Source organism: Solanum verrucosum, unplaced genomic scaffold (assembly GCF_900185275.1).
Source record: "Solanum verrucosum unplaced genomic scaffold, falcon-dt-bn FXZP01000182.1, whole genome shotgun sequence".
Lineage (NCBI taxonomy): Eukaryota > Viridiplantae > Streptophyta > Magnoliopsida > Solanales > Solanaceae > Solanum > Solanum verrucosum.
Window position 1 is genome coordinate 3700365 of NW_026020378.1, and position 21895 is coordinate 3722259.

Below are 21895 nucleotides of genomic sequence, written 5' to 3' on the forward strand. Positions count from 1 at the left end.
TGTTGCATCAACTGCAGGATCAGTTCATTCTGATCAGCAAGGGCGGGCTGGGCCACCACGACATCAGTAAGGCTAGGTTCTTCGTTGTTATCACTCATTGTTGTTTTTCCCTTTTGTGAATTTTGGCTGGGAAAGGAATCTGTAGGCCCTTTTGATCTGGTAAAATAGGGGTGATCGCCAGTGTATCAACACAGATCAGTTCTAATACCTGTAGAGAAAAACAACTCAAAGGCAAATCTGTCAGTATTAGTTATGGATGAATAATGCAAGATATCACATAGAAAGCAGATAAACACATAAAGTTGCTTTGTTGAGGACACGTTAACCCACGAGTAATGGGGACTGATTTTTTTAAACAAGCAGGAATTTGCTCGTTTTATTTTGGGGCTAGTGGCTTAGAAGGCTAAATTGCGTTGAGCTAATGTCTTCTTGCTGATCTTCTGGCATCTGTTGATCTGAACTCAATGTTTCTTTGTAGAATCAAAGAGGGGGAAAGAAAATTTGAAAAGATAGGGGCCGGGCCGTGAAAGGCTGCCTACGTATCTCCCAAGGAGAATTCAGGCCCTACGTAGTTCGAATACAAAGGAAATTTTCATTTTCATTCATTCATTTTTGGTGATTACAAGAAAGTGAAAAACAGATAAGAAAGATCCTAAAGATAGATGGTGCCTTCACCGAGGATCCTTCTCTGATTGTCGTATTAGCCACGGGGGGTAAACTCATATGCTTCGGGGCGGTTTCCTCATTCTCTTCTTTCCACCGTCCCTGAAAGGAGGTCGATAGACAATTTCCTCTTCAAGTTCCTCTTCAACAGATTCAGGTCAGTGCCTTCAGGACCACTGTTGGTGGCCTCTTGGTTGAAGAAAGGGTATTTTCCATGTAGTTTTTGAAGCATCATGGTTATATTATTGTTGAAGGCATCATGTTCCTTCCGCATAGCAACCGTCTCCTCGTTCATGACAGCATATCTTGTCATCTTAGACGCTAACTCTGCGTCCAGTGCTGCACTTTTGGCTTGCGCAGCTGTGGTGGCTAATTCTACTTCTATTCCTCTTTCTCCCATCTGTCGAATCTCTTGTTTGAGTTGACGCAGTTTCATCCTTAGACTCTCATCAGTCGTTTTCACTTCGACATTCTTGCCCTTTTCCATCTTAGCAGCAATTTCACCTCTCCTGAGATGATAGAGTAACATTTTAGGATTTGGTAGTAGAATTTTATTTTTGGCTGAGAAACTCAAGACTCATGGAATTTTGGTTGGACATTTTGGTAGTGACTAGTATTTGGCATTTTTCAGGAAATTTTTGACAAGGAGTGGGCTAAAAATGTCCTCATTTAAAGCAACCACATAAACAGTTTAAAGCATACAAGCATATATCGCGTGTCCTAAACAAGTAGGGGCCTTTTGTGCCAAGGGTAGGCCTAGCGTATTTGAAAGATGTATGTGTAGAATTGAACCATTTTGTTACCCCAAAGCAAATTTCGCATATAAAATGATGTTCAAGAAGCGAAAATAAGCAATGGAAGTAGGGAATAAACGAAAATCACAAAGGAAAGGCCCACGCAGGGGTCATTTGAAAAGAGTACCAAAACACAAGAAAGGCAAGCCCACGCAGGGGCAAATAGCAATAAGTACATATAGAAAAACCCACACAGGGGCGAAATCTGCTAAGATGTTCCCGTCGGCTCCGCCTCTGATCTGCTCCTTTTGTTCTGCGCCATGAGATGTTGAAGCCTATATTGAATCATTAGCAAGTATCTTTCGTTCCGGCGACCTTTCTCTTCTTAGTCTTCGAGGCACATTCCGCTTTTCTTATCTCCAATCCATAAGTTAAGCTCTCCCAAATCGCTTCTCAAGCTTTCTAGTTCTTGAGTTACGCTCTCGAGGGCGTACTTATCCTCTTCTTGCTTTTGGAGAAATTCCTCGTGCATTTCCTGGGCTTCTCTTCTTACCTCTCTCAGTTCTATCAAAGCTTTGGACTCTTTGTCCTCTACACTGCGGTAAATGTTCGGAACTGAGAAGGAGATACCTTGTATATTGCGCTTCAACCAAGCTTTGTAAGTTTCATCATACCCTGCATTAAATCGATCTATGGCAATAGTGTCCTTGTTCATTCGCACTGCTTTTTTCCATTCTCTCAGCATCTCTGAAGCCTCAGGCACTCTATCATCCCCGATGTCGAACACATAGATACGGTAGTATGCTTCTAGAGGTGTAGTCTGTCTTCTTCCAAACTGCCTCAGGACCCGAATGGGTGCATATGGGCGAATACCTCGAATACCTGGCAGAGGAAGCACAAGTTGTCTGTCACCCCGTATTATGGCATCTTTCGAGATGAAACGGTCGAACATCCATTGGATGTTTTCTTCTCTCAACTCAGAAAAAATTTGAGCCCATCTTTCTCTAGTTCTTCTTTTTTCCAAGTCTGCCCAAAACAACATGTCATTCAAACTCTTAAGAGCATTATGTTCATCGAGGGTATGGAGTTATTGAGTTCCATGTCTCTTCACTAAGTGACTCATTATCCACCATTGAAGAAGAAGGTTGCAACCCTGAAAGTAACGATGCCCCTCCTTGCATTTCCCCAAAGCCCGGTACATGTCGGAAATGATGACAGGTGCAATAGGATAATACTTTATTTGCCCTTGGTTCAGATGCCCGTGGAAGAGAGTGTGTACAAGCATTATTACCCGGGTATTGATACTGAGGCTCGGGCCGTGTGGAAAAACCATGGTGCCTAATAGTGCAATGGTAAATGCCAAAGGTCTGATCCCGTCCCATTCTCTGAAAGTGACCCTGAACTCTTGGTTGTAATTCACATTAAAGCTCGCATCCCCGAATCTAACATAGAGATCCATGAAAGAAACACTAGAACCCTCGGCCCAGTAGGCACAATCCTTTCTTAATCCGAGCCAGTTTACAATATCCTCGAGGGTAGGCTTGTTAGGGATCAAGATGTTTTCCCGTTTTCTCACTCTTCCTTCAAGCCCTGTACCGACTGTGTCTATTCCGTCCCGCATTTCCTCAATTGTCGGGGTGATTTCCATGGTTCCAAATCGGAACACCATTTTCTCGTTGTCCCAATAACCCGTGAGGACTTCGATCAGTTCGGGCCACCCAACCATGTTAATGAGTTCTGTTAAGGCCCCTACATATTTGTTGAGGTCCCTTTTGTGAAATGCATTGAGGTCGTTGTACCACATCTTGAGCAGAACTGGGGCTTCCACTACCATGTCGAATTTGGGGAAATCGATCCATACCTACAAAACAAAACCCGGTTAAGATTCCCTTCCCCCAAATAGGCAACAATTAGGTTTCCACACATACACCTTTCAAATGTCAAACAATATGATATGTCGTTAGGTCGTGGACCTTGGACATGATTTTGGTGATTTTACTAATGGACTTAATACGCCTTGGGTATTAAGCCGTTTTAGGCTAATGCTTAGATTTGGATTTGGTTTCGCTCTACTCTAGGTTGACTAGAATTGGTTGAGAAATGATGGTTACCCGAGTCGGACAAACAACGGGGTGAAGTATAATAAACGACGTTGGATGATCACAAGCCAACTATTCGTTTATCACTTCCAAATGATTTAACTTGTGTTTTTTCTGAAGGACAGCCGTGGTAAGTCACGTAACCGCCTTTTCCTAATGCAATCTATTTGCCGTTTGGCAGAATCGGGTGCCATGAATGCCACAATTAATATAAGATACGAAATTTAAACAAGCAAACAGTTAAACACATAGCCAAATAATTAATCTTAAGGTTAGAACCATTCAAATCCCCAGCAGAGTCGCCATTATGTTTTATTTAAAAAGATATTTTGACTGGTTTAGAGTCGCCACTTAATTTTTAAAGGGAAATTAAGAAAACCGATTTTTTCAAAAGATTAAAAACAGAAAATCTTATGAAAAATAATTAAAGGGGTTCGAGGTTCATATTAACATTTCGGGAAGGGTTTGAAAGCACCTGAAATGCCCGCTAACACACGGTTATCCGGCAATTAATAATTGGGCTAAAATAATTTTAACTTGGCTTGACTTGCAAAATTGAACTATTTTATAATTAGAACTATTTTAAAGGGAATAATGGAAAATATTTAAATATTATCTAAGTGAACTATCTCACAAAATTATTTGTTTAAGTCTTGTTAAGAGATGATTGGTTTAGTCAAATTTTTAAATTGAAATGGGCGTCTTTCGGGAGATTTGAATTTTTCGGCCTTAAAATTGACAGCAAATTAAAACATGATCAAAATGAGGAGGGAAAGAGATTGGGGCCCAAATCTGGTTTTCCTGTCCGCCTGGGCCAGTATTTGGGCCCATTTTTTGTTTTGGGCCTTTGGCCCAATCTTTCACCTGTCCTAAATTCTAGCAAGACAACAATAATCATAATAACAAGGGCTTAGGCCCAAAAGTAACAAAATACAATTTTTTTGGAATTAAGAGTGGACTTTTGGCCCAATCTTTTCAATTTCTCGATATGTTGCTTCTTTCAAGTTCGGGACCTGTTCGTCGACTTTATGGCTGACTGACTCGGAGAGAAAGGATTTAAGCCTTTATGGCTTTCTCGCAATGCAAAGGGGAGGCAATATGAGTTCATGGCAAACTCGGGCGGATTTCACATACAAAGACAAATAAAAATTATATTAGCATGAGACGAGAAAATTCTAACACATTTTCTAAAAAATGAACAACATTAAGGCGACTAACAACTCAATGCGACAAAATCATAATAAGATATTAAGGACTAATCTAATAATCTCAACGACTTGGCCCATTACTCGTTACTAACTACAATGAAAAAAAATAAAAAAATGGACAAAGTTGTTTTAATTCCCATTCACAAATACTACTAATTTCATTTATATATATATATATATATATATATATATATATATATATATATACATTAAAGTAACTAATAATTCAGCATGATAAGATCATAATAAAATATTTAAGGACTAATCTAATAAACCCAATTGACTTGGCAAACTACTCGTTACTAGCTATAATGAGGAGAATGGATAAAAGTTGTCTTAATAAACATTCATGAACACTACTAACCTTTTAAAGATCAAACTATGCAATACGTGTCACTTAAACAAAGAAACTAAGACAAAAGTATAAACTAGACATTGTAGGCACATATGGCGTATAAATTATGAGCAAGTTCCATTTTTTATTTTTTTTTAGGGCCTTTGCCAATTTTCAGCTTTATGCATATTCTCACATTGACATATATTGAATAAACTATTATGAAAGTAGACAATAAATAAAGCTACAAGCAATTGTCCTCGGAATTAAAGAATTGACCGGTCACATAATGAAAGATTAATCACCAAAAGAGGTCATGCTCCAAATAACCTTAAAGATTACACTCTAACAAAATTTGAATTCGGAAGATAAAACAAGAAAATTCAAATTTTACGCCGACTCAACTTGCAAATATAAGCATTCTTGACTCAAATTTGAAATAGCAAGAAGACCAAACTCGACTTCGGTGGCAAAAATCGAAGCGAAACTAGACTAAAAATATGAGTCGAAACAGGAAAGACGAATAGGTCAATAAGAATTAAACTAAATATGAGGCTAAAAAAAAAAAGAACCACTACAGACTAGAGGCGAAATGCAACATAACATCCAATCTTGTAATGGTAAAATCACGGCCAGATTGTAATTAAAGAGAAAGGCTCCAAATATACTGCTACAATAGACCACAAATATACATTCCAAATCATTCAAATAGGCAGCAACATAACATACTTCATTGGAATCTAGAGAGTAAGCATTTATCGATCGTAATCCAAAAGGTGTAATAGAAACTCATTTGAGGAGCAATATGCTAAGCCAACTCAAATATAAACAATACAATAGTGCACGAAACTCCTATGCTACAACATATTTAGACTAGCATGGAAGAAACAGGACAAAGTATCCTATAATGAACAGGAAAAACATCCAGACCACAACATGACCAATACAAAAAATAATGTAAATCAAAATCTTTAGGCCTAGGTGAGAGCTAGTCTACATAATCTTGAAAGTAAGCATAAGAACAATGACTTTTAGGCATATCAGACTCAAGGGAGAAACACGAAAATCACATTAACAAAGGGGAGGGTCAACGTCATGACAATACACATGAACAAGCAACAATACAAGTGAAACAACCACAAACTTGAGAAGGATACAAACAGGGGAAACAAACCAAAACGAGCATTAAGCTATCCTAGAGTCAAAACACATCATTCATTTCAAAAAATAAAATAAAAAATAAGACGAAGATTAAAGTCGTAGCTTAGACTCGAACCCATCCCATAAAAGTATCTCGAGGCCCGTAATATTCGCAACTCACGCCTGAACTTCTATTGGAAACTAAACAAAAATAAAAAAATAAAATTAGAGTTATTTACCTCTCGATGGGCAGCGAGCGGGGACGGGACGAGCAAGAGGCGATGAGCTTCCACCACCACAAATGATGACTCCAATGAACTCACGCAAACAGAAAAGAAACAAGCAAAAATTTGACCAAAACACTGGAACTATTATCTCTTTTCTTTCGAAATGTATCTTTTAGTATGTATTTGAAAATTTTCTGCTCAAACTCTCTCTGTAATTTTCACTCCAAAAATTTCACCAAAAAAAATCCCCCCCTTTACAGTGAACAAGAGGAGAATATATATGGGGGAAATTAGGGCAGAAATAGAGGGAAACCAACGAAAATTCGAGTCCAAAGCCCATCCAAAAATTTCAAAACTCAAAAACTTCTTTCACCATTTGGGGGGATACATACTTTTCTGATATTTTCTCCCCATTCCGAAAGAGGAAAGGGGAGAAACGCGTGCCTGCCGCAACTGGGACGGTCTGAGAGAGACGTTGAAGAAGACGACAAAGGACGCAGTGTACTGCCTGCGTCCCTCGCTGCTTTCCGTCTATTTCCCTTTTTTTTTTTTCCGTTTGCTGCTCCTGTGTTGATGCGTACAGCTGCTGGTCATTTGGAATTAAAAGGAGAAGGGGATGGGGCCGGGTCAGGGGTTATTGGAGAATGGGTCAGTTGGGTTGTTGGAAATTTGGAACTTGGCATGGGTTGAAGAATAAAAGGGAAGTTGGGCTTTTGTAAATAGGAATATGGGCTGCTGGAAATTATTGAATGAGGGGCCCAAAGATAAAGTCTTTTGGTGGGTTTAAAATAAGATATAGCTAAGTGAATTAATAATTTAGCCAAATCAAATTTAGTTTATACATTAGGCTAAAATCTAATTAAGATGAATTAATCTAATTAATTTAGGAACTTCTCAATCGTAACGAAACAAAATGATTAACTTAGTTATAAAATAATTGATTTGAATGCAAGCTAATTACTTCAAAATTTAAGACTATAATTCAAGCCAAAACTAAATTATCAAAATACTTATTTTAACCACGTAGAAATCTCTTGATATGATTTTCAAATATTTATAAAATACAAAGTATTATAAAAAAAATAAAAAATGACTAAACTCACTTTTAAAACTTGAACAATATTTTGGATTATTCTAAATCACTTAAAATAACTAACTTAGTTATAGAATAATTAATTTAAATACAAACTAATTAATTCAAAATTGTAATCATGATTTAAACCAAAATAATAAAACACTTGGCTAAAAGTAAAATCTTCCGATATGATTTTCAAATATTTATAAAATTTATTAGTTATATAAAATATATTTAAAAGTATTATAAAAAAAGATGACTAAACTCACTTTTAAAACTTGAACAATATTTTGGATTATTCTAAATCACTTAAAATAACTAACTTAGTTATAGAATAATTAATTTAAATACAAACTAATTAATTCAAAATTGTAATCATGATTTAAACCAAAATAATAAAACACTTAGCTAAAAGTAAAATCTTCCGATATGATTTTCAAATATTTATAAAATATATTAGTTATATAAAATATATTTAAAAGTATTATAAAAAAAAGATGACTAAACTCACTTTTAAAACTTGAACAATATTTTGGATTATTCTAAATTGCTCGAGATTAAGAAGTTCAAAATTAATTACTATCGGGGAGAGTCAAAATTGGGTGTCAACACATTATTAATTTGAACTTATTTCAACAACTAAGCAACTTTTTAACTCTAACTAGTTTTGACTTACTTCTAACAACTAAATCCACCAACTAAACCACATTATTTTAAATAATGAGTCAAACCAGTTAGGGGTTGATTAAACTTTATTTGAACTTATTTCTAACAAACACATTATTCCAAAATTAAAGTTAAGTGTCAACACTAGATGGAATACGATTTTATCTTGTAAGAAAATCAATTTTGTCATCAATAGGATCAACTAGTGTTGATACTTATGCTTAAAAAACACATTATTCATAAATTAAAGATTAGTATCAACACTAGATGGACACAAATCGATTTTGCAAGAAAATCATTTTTGTCATCAATAGGATCAACTAGTGTTGGTACTTATGCTTAACAAACACATTATTCATAAATTAAAGCTTAGTATCAACACTAGATGGACACAAAACGATCTTGCAAGAAAATCATTTTTGTCATCAATAGGATCAACTAGTGTTGGTACTTATGCTTAACAAACACATTATTCCTAAATTAAAGCTTAGTATCAACACTAGATGGACACAAATTTATCTTGCAAGAAAATCAATTTTGTCATCAATAGGATCAACTAGTGTTGGTACTTATGCTTAGCAAACACATTATTCCTAGATTAAAGGTTGGTATCAACACTAGATGAACACAAATCGATCTTGCAAGAAAATCAATTTTTCATCAATAGGATCAACTAGTGTTGGTACTTATGCTTAACAAACACATTATTCCTAAATTAAAGCTAGTATCAACACTAGATGGACACAAATCGATCTTGCAAGAAAATCAATTTTGTCATCAATAGGATCAACTAGTGTTGGTACTTATGCTTAACAAATATATGATTTTCTAAATTTAAAGTTAAGTGTCAACACTAGATGGACACAAATCAATCTTGCAAGAAAATCAATTTTGTCATCAATAGGATCAATTAGTGTTGGTACTTATGCTAAACAAACACATTATCACCTAATTTAAAGCTAAGTGTCAACACTCGATGGACACAGACAAATTATCACAAAATTAAAGCTAAGTATAAATTCTAGATGGACACAAAGACATTATGAAAAACAAGTGTACTTGAACTTTAGAAGTTTAGAAACACCAAACCTTATCTCCTACTTTGATGAAAGAAGTAGGTTTTTCTTTCTACCCTCTTACTTAGTCAGGCCATGGGGGAAAATAGGATTTATTTTAATGCTGGTTTCAAGTCTTTTGATAATACCAAATGGAATGATGAAGGCGTTGTTTGGTACGAGTGGGTGGAGAGAAGTTGAAGAATGATGAGTAGAACTACCGTGAGCAGTAAGGTGATGGAATGGATCGTTTTCCTGCTAAGAGAAGCTTCCACTGATCAGAAGAAAGTCACAAGGAGATGGTGATATACTGAAAGAAAAGAGGAGTACTTCTGCATTAGGAAACATAATGAATATGGGAGATATATGAGCATTGTAGTCATTAATGCGGGGGGTAGATCTGTTACCATTATTCCAGAACCAGTCTTGAATGCTGGATGGTACGATTTAACATTTAAGATAGAAAACTTCATTAAATGTCCTAAAAGGTTGATACCAACAAGTTCACCAAGACTTGTAAACCCCAGATACCCCTACTCAAAGGCTGTAAGGGACAACAAATGGCTATAAAAAAACCACAAGGAGACAAAAGAGACAAGCTCATCAGAAAAGCAAGAGGATGGGCTTTTGGGTAGGTGTCTTGTAGGGTATCTGGAGAAGGCCAGCAAAGAGAAACCTTCTTTGTCTGAAATCAGAAGGTGGTTATCATATGAATGGAAGAAGGCCTTCAAAGTCAATATTTACGAGCTATACGGTGACATGTTCCTTTTTGAATTTCCCAATAAATTCATGGTGGAACAAACTCTTCAAGGTCAGTGGAAATGGAGAAACCAAAGTTTTAACCTAGAATGGTGGAGCCCAGTTGTAAGCTGCATGCTAATCTCCATGGAAGTTAACAAAACTTGGATAAAAATTTAGGGATCCCCCTACATCTGTGTTCACAACAAGTATTTGAAGAAATAGGGAAACTTTGTGGTGGTTGGGTGGCAACGGAAGAGGAGACATAGTTGAAGAACCATATGAAGTGGGCAAGAATTTTGGTTGCAAACAGTGGTAGATATATACCGAAAGAGGTTTCGATTTTGCGTGGCGGAATCAGATACCATTTTCCGATATGGTTTGAAGGCAAAGCAAGATATGAAATCTTGCTGGAAAAAGTTTTGAATCTAGCCGGAGAAGAAGATAACAATTTGAAATCAGGGTATGTTATGGACCAGCAGATAATAAGGAGTAACATCTGTACTACAGTACAAAAATCCCCTTTTACTAGGGATCCTAGTACAAATAACCATGTGGGGAAGGGAAAGTTGACAGTTGTGGTGGTACCTACTGAGTCATGTGAGAATCATGTGACCTCTTTAATGAAGGAATCTATTATGGGCCTTAGGTCTAGGCCAAAACAATTAAATGAAGAGTATAATGGGCCAGATCCAGCAAGCCTATTTATTTTTAATAGCATATCCAATTGCACCCAGCACAATTCAGATTGGATTCTTCAAGATAAAGAAACATAGTTCTGCCAAAAGACAATGCAGGTAGCTCACCAGAATACTGAGAATGAGATAACAACAACAGATTCGAGTGGTATTTTAGGTGACGTGCCTGTGCTAAATATAGGAGAATCAGATGAGCAAGTTCCATTAGGGGAGGTGATGATTGGGAGGGAGGAGAAAAATGTATGCAATATTGAAGACTAGAGAACTTTGACCTTTGATGAAGAATGGGAAGTCGAAGAAGCAGAGCCACTATACATGCAACAACAACTGTTAATCACAGAAAAAAAGAAAGAAGTTTCTTCTTGGGTGAAACATAATTTGATCAAACTGGGGAAATTGTTGGGGGCTGATTTCCAAAGGTCATATAGAGAAAACTATGGAACTGTTACTACAAGTGGACAGTGCCAGACAAGCCAGACACCAAGAAGTTGTAGCTATAAGTAAGAAGAAAAGGTTCAAGGGCTCTAATGAATTGAAAAGTTTAGTAGCTTTTGATGAGAAGTTCAAAAGTGGGGGGTGTAGAGATAAGGGGAGAAACTTCCTAACTATTTCTTGATACAATTTAAACTTGTCTCATGGAATGTAAGGGGTTTGAACAGTAGGGACAAATGGAGGGTTGTCAAGAACATTATGGTTGACTAGACAGCTGACATTATTTGTCTTCAAGAAACCAAACTACAGGGGGGTCTTACTGGGTTAGTAATTCAGATTTGGGGTGGCAGATGGATCAAAATGGCATATTTGAAAGCTAGTGGGACAAGAGGAGGGATAATGATGCTTTGGGATAGTAGAATATGGAAAGGGAAAGTTCTAGAGATTGGGACATATACCCTTACCTGTATATTTGAATCAAAGGTGCATGACTTCTCATGCCATATAACAGGAGTATATGCTCCAAATTTCTATGTGGAAAAAAGACTAGTATAGGAAGAAATTGGCTCTATCAGAGGTTTAATAGAAGGTCCATGGGTAGTTTGTGGTGATTTTAATTAGGCTAGATATGTTTCGGAAAAGAGGAACTGTATTAGGAGAACAATAGGGCTGCGAGAGTTCTCTGATTTGATCGAGGATCTAAACCTAGTTGATCTTCAACTAGAAAATGCAAAGTTCACCTAGTTCAAAGGGGATAACCACCTGATAGCTTCAAGAATTGAATGGGTCTTGGTATCTTAAGAGTGGGATGATGCTTCAACAATACACTCTATAGAGAATATTATCAGACCACTCTCCAATCACACTCCAAGGTGGTTCCTGGAAGAAGAGCAATAGTTATTTTAAGTTTGAGAACTGATGGTTAGGGACTGAAGGTTTCAATGATAGAGTAAGGACATAGTGGAACTCTTTTGATTATACTGGGAGGCCTGATTACATCCTTGCATCCAAATTAAAAGCACTGAAACACAAACTGAAGGAGTGGAGCAGAAGTGAGCAAGGGAATCTAGGCCAACAGAGGAAATCTTTACTTGAAAAGTTGGCTGCTATCGAAAACATTGCTATTGATAGAGGTCTAACTGAGGATGAGGCAACAGAAAAGGCAAGGTTACTTCTGAACTTGGAGGATCTGATAAAAAATGAGGAGATCTACTGGAGGCAAAGAACAAGATCAATTTGGTTAAAGGAAGGGGATAAGAACACCAAGTTCTTCCAAAAGATAGCTAATGCACACAAGAGGTACAATAACATAGACCAACTGCTAGTCCATGGGAACATTGTCCAAGAACCAAAAAGAATCCAAGGGGAAATAGTGGAGTTCTATCAGAAGCTTTATATAGAGGAGTTGCAGTGGAGACCTGCCAACAATTTTTTAAATTGCCCAAGGTTGACAGGGGAGGAAAATGAGGATCTTGAAAGAAGCTTTGACGAGGAAGAAGTTCTAAGGTGTTTAAAGCAGTGTGCAAGTGATAAAGCACCAGGACCAGATGGCTTTACTATGGGGTTTTATATCAAATGCTGGGAAATGGTGAAAGGTGACATACTTGAGACTTTTCAACACTTCCATAAACAAGGGAGGTTTGAAAGAAGTCTGAATTCGACATTCATAGCCCTAATACCAAAGAAGAAAGGTGCAAAAGAACTGAGGGATTTTAGACCTATTAGCTTGATAGGTAGTATGTATAAGATCTTCTCAAAAGTGCTTCCTGAAAGGTTGAAAAAAGTGATGTCCAAGCTTGTCGATTCACAACAATTAGCTTTTATTAAAGGGAGGCAGTTAATGGATGTCGTCATCATAGCTATTGAAGTTGTAGATTCCAGGTTGGTCTAAAAAAACCCAGGAATTCTATGCAAATTAGACATTGAGAAAGCATATGACCATGCCAATTAGGACTTTCTTATGGGTATGCTAGAGAAGATGGGATTTGGTCACAAATGGAGACAGTGGGTTAAATTTTGCATATCTTCAGTGAACTTCTCAGTATTGGTAAATGGCTCTCCAGCAGGATTTTTTAGGTCACAAAAAGGTCTTAGGCAGGGTGATCCCCTATCACCTTTCCTTTTCATACTAGTCATGGAGGGACTCAACAATATGATCAAGAATGCATGCAATGAAGAATGGATGATAGGTTTTGAAGTTGCTAGAGCTGGAAGGGAAAGTCTAGAGATCACTCATTTACTATATGCAGATGAGACCCTAATTTTTTGTGATGCTGAGGAAGACCACCTTAAAATATTGAGACTGATTCTAGTTATTTTTTGAAGCTATGTCTGGGCTACATGTCAACTGGAGGAAAAGCTTCTTGTATCCAATAAATGAAGTACCAAACATGGAAATTTTTAAGTAAATATTGGGAGGTGAAGTGGGTGTCCTCCCAACCACATACTTGGGTATGCCTTTGGGGACAAAATCCAACTCTATGGAAATCTGGGATAGGGTGATTGAGAAGTGTGAGAAGAGGCTAGCAAGGTGGAAGTCTCAGTACCTTTCACTAGGGGGAAGACTAAGTCCGGCAACGGAACCAGGAGGTGCCGGTTCCGGTTCCAGTCCGTTACCGGTTCCGTCTCGGTTTCGGCTTGTACCGATTAGATCCGGACTTATGCTGGTCCAGGAGGGGGAACGGGATGAAAATCGAGATTTACCGGTCAGTCCCGATTCCGGTCCGGTTCGTCAATTTTTGTTTTTTTTTAATCTTAAATTTAATAAGTTTATATGGCCGTTGGAGAGCTGTTGGGCAACGGGTTTTGAGCCCCACCAACGGCTCTTTCACCCCCATAACTCCCATTTACATCTCTACCCCCCCCCCCCCCCCCCCCAAACTTTTTTTAATACCCCAACCTTCTAAAAACTACATTTTCATCCTTTTGTTTTACTATAAATACCCCAAATCTTTCATTTTTTTCACTCACAAAAATATCTTCTACTCTCTCTACTCTCTAATCTCTTATTCTCATTTAAATTACGAATTTGGTCTTTGGAAATTGGAGCTTCAAAATTCAACTTTCAATTTTCGGCTTCCGGTCATACACGTCTACTTTTTTAAGTAGACGTATGGTACATTTGTTCCCACTCACTTTTCATTTAGTTATTTATTTGTTTGTATTTAATTATTTATTTTGTGAGTAATTAGTCTCTAGTCTCTACTTATTTAGTTATTTATTTGTTTAACACTTTGCATTACATTTTCGTATTATATATAATTTACTCGCTTTTTTATATTTGAATATGAATTCCGGTAAAAACAATGTTGACAAGGGTAAAACAACCATAGTTAATTCGATCACTAATTTATGGAGCTCAAAATCCAAGAAAAATAAAAAAACCGGTAGTACTTCTCAATCTAAAACTAAAAAAACTTCTCAATTAAGAATAAATACGGATGATTATACGCATGTTGATGAAACTATTTTTAATATTGATAGTAATAGTGGATTAGATCCTTATCATGAACATTTACAGAGAAGGTTTGGTAATTTTGATGAGGAATTACCTGAAGATGATGAAAATGATGATGTTAATACTTATATTGATAGTTTTGATAATAATGTTGATGAATATGATGATGATGAAATTGAGCCACCGTCGGCTACTAGTCCCACTCCTAATCCCTCTTCCCCGGCTCCCGCTCCCTTTCGTTGTCCTGCTCCCGTTCCCCCCGTGCATCCTAGGACTAAGGTAGAACACGCTAAAAAATCAGTTGTGTGGCAATTTATGACTCAGAATGAAGATAAAACACAAGCTATTTGTAATAAATGTAAGCATAGAATTAATCATAAAACTGTAGGAAAACAGGGAGGGACGGGACATTTGAGTAATCATTTAATGTCATATTGTAAAAATGAATTTTTGCATGCTAAAGTTGTAGCCAAAGCTAAAAAAATGGCACCACCCTTCCTGAAAATGTAGGAGTAGAGGGATCTAATATGGTCCAAACACAATTAAATCCTTCTAATGTTTCTGGTTCTAGTATACAACGGTCATATAGTAGAGAAAAAGATCTTGAAGAATTAGCTAAAATGATTGTTGTTATGGGTTTACCATTTAGTTTTGCTGAAAATCTTGATTTTATTCATTATATTCAAATTGTGTATAATCCACATTTTAAAGGTTTTACTAGAAATACAATTAAAAAGGCTATCTTTGATTATCAAGCTCAACATTTTCAATATCTTCGTTGTTTATTTTATTATAATAATTGTAAAATAGTTATTACTTCTGATATGGGCCGTAGTGTAAATGGTAATGATTATTTCACTATTACTTGCGCATTGAATTGATGAAAATTGGCCTTTGCAAAAAAGAATTTTAGGTTATAAATGTTGTGAAATGCATAAAACCGGTAGTTATATAGCTCAAACAATTATAGATATTTTACAAAACTATGGAATTTGTGATAAAAATAAGTAGTGTCACATTAGATAATGCTTCTAATAATAGAACTGTTGTTGAAATACTAAAATCGTCTATTTGCCCTATTTATATTGATGGTTTTCATATTAGGTGTGCTGCACACATATATAATTTGACTGTTAGAGATGGTATATCAATGTATAATGATGGTTGCATAAAAGTTGAAATTGCATGTCATTTTATTTTTAAATGTCAAGTTAAGTCTAGACGTAGAGATTTTGAAACTCGTTGTCGTGAATTTAATCTTCTACCTAGAAAAATTCCAAAATAAGTGTGTACTAAATAGAATTCTTTATATGAAATGCTTGAAGTCTCTTATGAGTGTAGGAAACCTTTACAAATGGTTTGGAATGCTCATAATTCAAATATGACATATAGATTTGATGATAATGATTGGAATGACATAAAAGAACTTATAGAATTCTTAAAAGTTTTTTATTTAACTACAAAAAAAATATTTGCACTTTATTATCCAACTATTTGCTCTGTTTTACCTAATATTTGTGTTCTTTCTAGTAAATTTTATAAATTCAAAAATAAACCATATGCAAGATTTTAGTGACGACGGCATTGATGCAATGGAGGAACTAGCTAGTCAACCAATTCCAGAGCATGTTACTAGAGAAATGTTAAATGATTTTAAAAAAAAAGATTTCCTTGGTAGCATGAACTATTAAATTTAAATGTCTATTAGTATGAGTATAATAATTCGAGGTCTAATTCAAACAGAACACTTCCTAGAAGGTGGCTGTGTATATTAGATTTTTTAATACTCTACTAATATTTTGTAACTCAACTTGTACTATTTAATTAATATTAATAAAAGTATAGGCTATTCGCCTTAATTTTTTTATTATTGTCTTTAAATTTAACTTTTAAAGTGTGAAATTTAAACTTTTATAGTTTTAAAGTTTGAATATAAATTTTCAAACTTTTAAAGTGTGAAATTTAAATTTTTATAGATTTAAAGTTTAAATTTAAATTTTCAAACTTTTAAAATTTAAAGTGTGAAATTTAAACTTTTATAGTTTTATAGTTTTAAAGTTTGAAATTTAAATTTAAATTTTCAAACTTTTAAAGTGTGAAATTTAAACTTTTATAGTTTTAAAGTTTGAATTTAAATTTTCAAACTTTTAGTCTTTTAAAGGGTGAAATTTAAACTTTTATAGTTTTAAAGTTTGAATTTAAATTTCAAACTTTAAAACTATAAAAGTTTAAATTTCACACTTTAAATTTCCCGTTGCCAGCCATAGGGAAGACTAACTTTGATTAATTATGTGCTTGATGCACTTCCAACATATATGATGTCATTATTTCCTATCCCAGCGGGAATCATCAATAGGTTGGATAGCATCAGGAGAAAATTTTTATGGAAAGGGAACAAGGAAAGGAAAGGATATCACTTAGTCAAATGGAAAACTGTGATCACCGAAAAGAGAGTTGGGGGTCTGGGGATCAAGAACATGAAGAACCACAGTAAAGCTTTGAGGATGAAGTGGTTTTGGAAGTACTCAAATGATAATCAGAATCTGTGGGGCTCATTCATAAAGGCAAAATATGAAGAGAGTGATAGTTGGATGACAAAGGAGGTTACCACCCCTTATGGTGTTAGCTTATGGAAATCCATTAGAGAACTTTGGAATGAATTCAAACCTAATACCAAGATCAAAGTGGTAGATGGCATAAAAACTAGGTTTTGGAAGGATGATTGGCATACATAAGGAAATATGGGGACTCTCTTCCCTGACATCCACAATTTAGTTCTTCAGCAACAAAGTACTATAGCTGACTTATGGACTCCTCAAGGGTGGAGTTTTGTATTTAGAAAACACCTCAATGACTGGGAAATTCCAATAGTAACATAATTTTTTAGAAGCATTGATCAATTTAGAGGTCTGGAAATGGGGCGAGACATATTGCAGTGGTTGGGAAACACTAAAGGGATTTTTAAAGTAGATGCAGTGTACAAGAAGTTGAATCATCCAAATCTGCAGCTACTCAAGTGGCCCTAGAAACATATATGGAAAGCCAAGATCCCCTACAAGGTGTCTTGCTTTGTGTGGTTATTGGCTAAAGAAGCAGTATTGACAAAGGAGAATTTAATGAAGAGGGGAATTACACTTTGCTCTAGATGTTTTTTCTGTGGGAAAACTGCAAAACAAGTCAATCATTTGTTTATTCAATGCGAAGTCACTGGCCAGTTGTGGAATTTGTTCCTGAGACGTAAAAGCATCTCCTGGTCCATGCTTGGGAGAATTTCAGAGGCTCTATTTAGCTGGGAAGAAGCAGGGACACAAGCAAAAAACAGAAGTAACTGGAGAATTGTCCCTGCCACTATTTGGTGGACAATATGGAAAGAAAGGAACCTTAGAGTTTTTGAGAATAGGGAGAGTAGTATGCAACAAGTTAAACTGAATTGCATTTCGACTCTGTGTTTTTGGCGTAATCAAATTTACTCTAATGATACAGTCTCTATCATTGATGTCTTAGACTCATTATAGGGATAGGTTGGTATTATTAGAGTTTCCTTGTGTAAATACAGGTTTCAGTACAACCTATGTACTGTTCTGCAGAAATAGAAACAATTACCATTTTCAAAACAAAAAAAAAGCAGTATAGTCTTGTATCAACTTTTTTAGATGTTGAGCTTCCTCAGTTGCCTAGCACGAAAAGAAACAATTTATAATTTCTTTAGTGGTCATTATAGAGAGATTTCAGTCATTATTAACAGTTGACAATTAGTAAACAAGTTTGTGTTATTTTTTCTTTTTTCTTTTTCTTGATAATTCAAAATAGGTTTCTCCTAGCCATTCACTAAACTTCCTAGCCATTCTCACAAAAGCTATTCTAAGTTGGAGTTGAGCTTGGGTTATCTTTTTTGTTTCAGTGATACTCCTAAACTTTTTCAAATTTTGATTTTGGTTGGAAGTTGGAACTTTGGTTTCTAAAGTTTTTCAAATTTTGATTTTGGTTGGAAGTTGGAACTTTGGTTTTCCGATCCGTGAACTTTGGAAGTTAAAATGATATATACTAGAATTGTTAAACAATCAAGAGTTACAGAATAATTAAGTACTAACTCAAGGAGATTGTAGTTAGAATCAGTTCAGCCAATATAGAGAATTCAAACTAACAAATTTAAACCTATAAAGATATATTAAATCACATTCACAAAGAAAAAAGATAACACTTGTCTGTAACTTATTACAATCGCATTAGACATTTTAACAAGGATAGTTAAAAAAATTCTAACAGTAGCATTTTAAGTAAGCTGAAATTTGATAACACGACACTCAACACTGATTAGCAATGCGACCAAACGAGTGGAACAGTTTGAAACTAAATAAGATGCAGCTAGGAAGACCAGAATAGTAGTAACAATTTTTAGTTTTGAAATACACTTTCAACATCCACAAAGAGGAATAACACTCCAATTTTTTTGTGGATTTCAATTGTGTGCATCTGCCAAATTCATTCACAATTGACAATGAAGTCTATTTGTATTTCCCCAATCTTCTCTCTAATCTAAAGCCCAGATGCTACTGTACAGAATTACATATTAAAATTTAAAATGTGTTCTAGTTTAAACAGGAGGGCTATCCAAACCATTCGTCGTGTGCTGAAACCAACGAACAATTGAAATGGTGTAAAGGGGTTGCAGACTGAGACTAACTGTGATGAGAGTAGGCGAAGACAATTTTCCAAGTGTAGATATGGTCACTTGATGCTATCTCACTCCTTTCTACTTTGCGAGTGAGCAGACCCATCTCTTTCCCTCTCTGCAATCGCCAGAGTTAGATGAAAATGAGAGTAGACGTAGACAGTTCCATTCACATTCTACGGAGCAGCTAAGGAGAGAGAGGGGTGCGGCTGCGCCGGGTTCGTTAGTCGAAAAGGGGAGAGGAGAGGGGAACGAAGGAGGCGGCGGCTGCTCGGAGCCTGCCTCTTCGCGCGACTCGCTGGAGCTATTGGAGACGAGAGAGACCTCGTTGTGGCTGCTCTTCTTTGAGAGGAGGAAAAGAATGAACAATTTTTAAGGGTTTGGGTCTTTTAGATTGAAATAGGAAAGTGGGGAAGATTCAATCTGACCATTGATTAGATGAAGATGGACGACTAGGATTTGATCTCGAATTTTGATAGATGATTGAGATTAAATGGAAATTAGAGTCTTGAAAAAAATTGAGACAAGAATAGGCTAAATTTGAAATCAATAAGTGGCTATAATTGAAATAAGAATTTGAATTGAAGTGGCTAGAATTGAAACAGATTGAATAAGAAAGGACTAGAATTGAAATACAATCGAATATATTAGGCTACGAGTTAAATGATTTAAGAGAAGATTAAGGAGATGTTATTCAATTAATAAAATATTACACATATTAAAGAATTTTCATATAATTAAACACACCTAAATTTTAAAAACATTTAAATAAATAAGTAAAGTAATTATTTCAAGTTTAACTATCGATAAATATAATAATTTAATAATAATTTTTATAAATTATTGCATACTAAAATATATAATTTTTAGCCAAAATAGATTACAATTTTAAACCCGAAATATGTTTTGAAAATACGTTTTAATCGAATAGCACTTACGAAAGGGTTGTAGGTCGATCAAATTGGGTGTCAACAAATATCACAATATCATCACTCACCGAATGAGGTCGATATATATATATATATATATATATATATAAAATTTAATTTAACTACACATCAACAAAAGTTTAATTTTATAAATTTAATTTTATCGATCAGTTTAATTTTATAAATTTAAATTATATACCTCCTAATTATATAAATTTAATTTTATCGATCAACAGAAGTTTATCAATATCAAATTTAATAAATAAATCTCCTTGAAATGATCATCGATACTTCTTTAATTGATAATGCATTTCATATTTGAACAACTAATATATAAGACTTGATTTGTTAAACTACTCGAGGAGTATATAATCAACGTATCTCATACTCCGATGATTATCCTTTACATGTCATTGCCTAGATATGATCAATACACTTGACATCCATTCAAGATCGAACGTAATAATCTTGATAGAACTTGCTTTGTACAGTACTTTACGATGTTTTATTGTCTATTTCATAAAACGAGATAAGACATTGAAGGTTATACGTACAAATAATTAAACAATTAATTATAAATACAAAAAATAATTAATTGTTATCATGACATTTCATACTCTGATGGATTATATGTTAGCTCTTCACCTCAACATCATTACACGAGATATTAAGTTCATGATTTGACGACAGACTGATAGAATTTGTACATTACTCTAGAAATATATGTATAATTATCTCCTAATTCATATCAACGCAGTTTCATACTGTAAATATGGATTATTGATATTTTTTGTTTATTCCACGAATTCTAACTTTTTATTTATAAAAGTATATAAAATTGTTACACTTTTTAAAACAATTAATTGTAGGTGTAAAATGAAAATTTAGTATTTTGCGCAATAGCACAATTATGATTAATAGGAATATTTTAAACAAATCGACCTCCGGATGTCGCTTTTATTAAAAGTAATTAGATTTAATAAAATATACCGACCTCATGAGGTCAGTATCTCATTAAAGTTTAAGATACATAAAAAATTAATCATGTTAATTAAATAATATTGACATCGGGAGTCGGTATTTTATATTTTTTATTTTTTAACTTAGATAAAGCCGTCATCCGGAGGATGATTTATTTAAAGTTACTTGAAAATATTAATTTATTAATTTTTCTAGAAGTCACTATATAATTATTTTAATGAAAATTAATATAATTGCATACTATTTGATTTTACCGACTTCCGGAAGTCGGTATTATAATTTTTTTGTTTTTTATTTTATACAAAACCGTCCTTCGGAAGACGATTTAAATAAAATTAAATCAAATTATATCTCAATTTAATTTTTTATATTAATTGAGAAAATAATACCAACATCAAGAGGTCTGTTTTAATTGTAATAATTTTTCTGGGGAAAATTCCGACCTGCTGAGGTCGGAATTTGGTTTTTCCATTTTATTTTGCATAAAAACTGACTACTTGCTGTCGGTTTTCATATCAACGTAGTTTCATACTTTAAATATGGATTATTGATCTAACTTTTTATTTATAAAAGTATACAAAATTGTTACACTTTTTTAAACAATTAATTGTAGGTGTGAAATGAAAATGTAGTATTATGCTAGCAAAATTATGATTAATAGGAACGTTTTAAACAAACCGACCTCCTGATGTCGCTTTAATTAAAATTAATTAGATGAAATAAAAATACCGACCTCATGAGGTTGGTATTTTATATTAATTTATTCTTTAACTTATTTAAAACCATC

General features: G+C 34.7%; 1 protein-coding gene and 1 pseudogene across 1 annotated transcript in view; both read right to left on the reverse strand.

Moving 5' to 3' along the window:
* The window catches only part of LOC125838691 (casein kinase 1-like protein 3), a 509325-nt gene that overhangs the window by 278760 nt on the left and 208670 nt on the right, over positions 1–21895 (reverse strand). The gene's annotated exons all lie outside the window — the stretch shown is intronic.
* On the reverse strand, positions 1783–4327 carry LOC125838612 (uncharacterized; annotated as a pseudogene).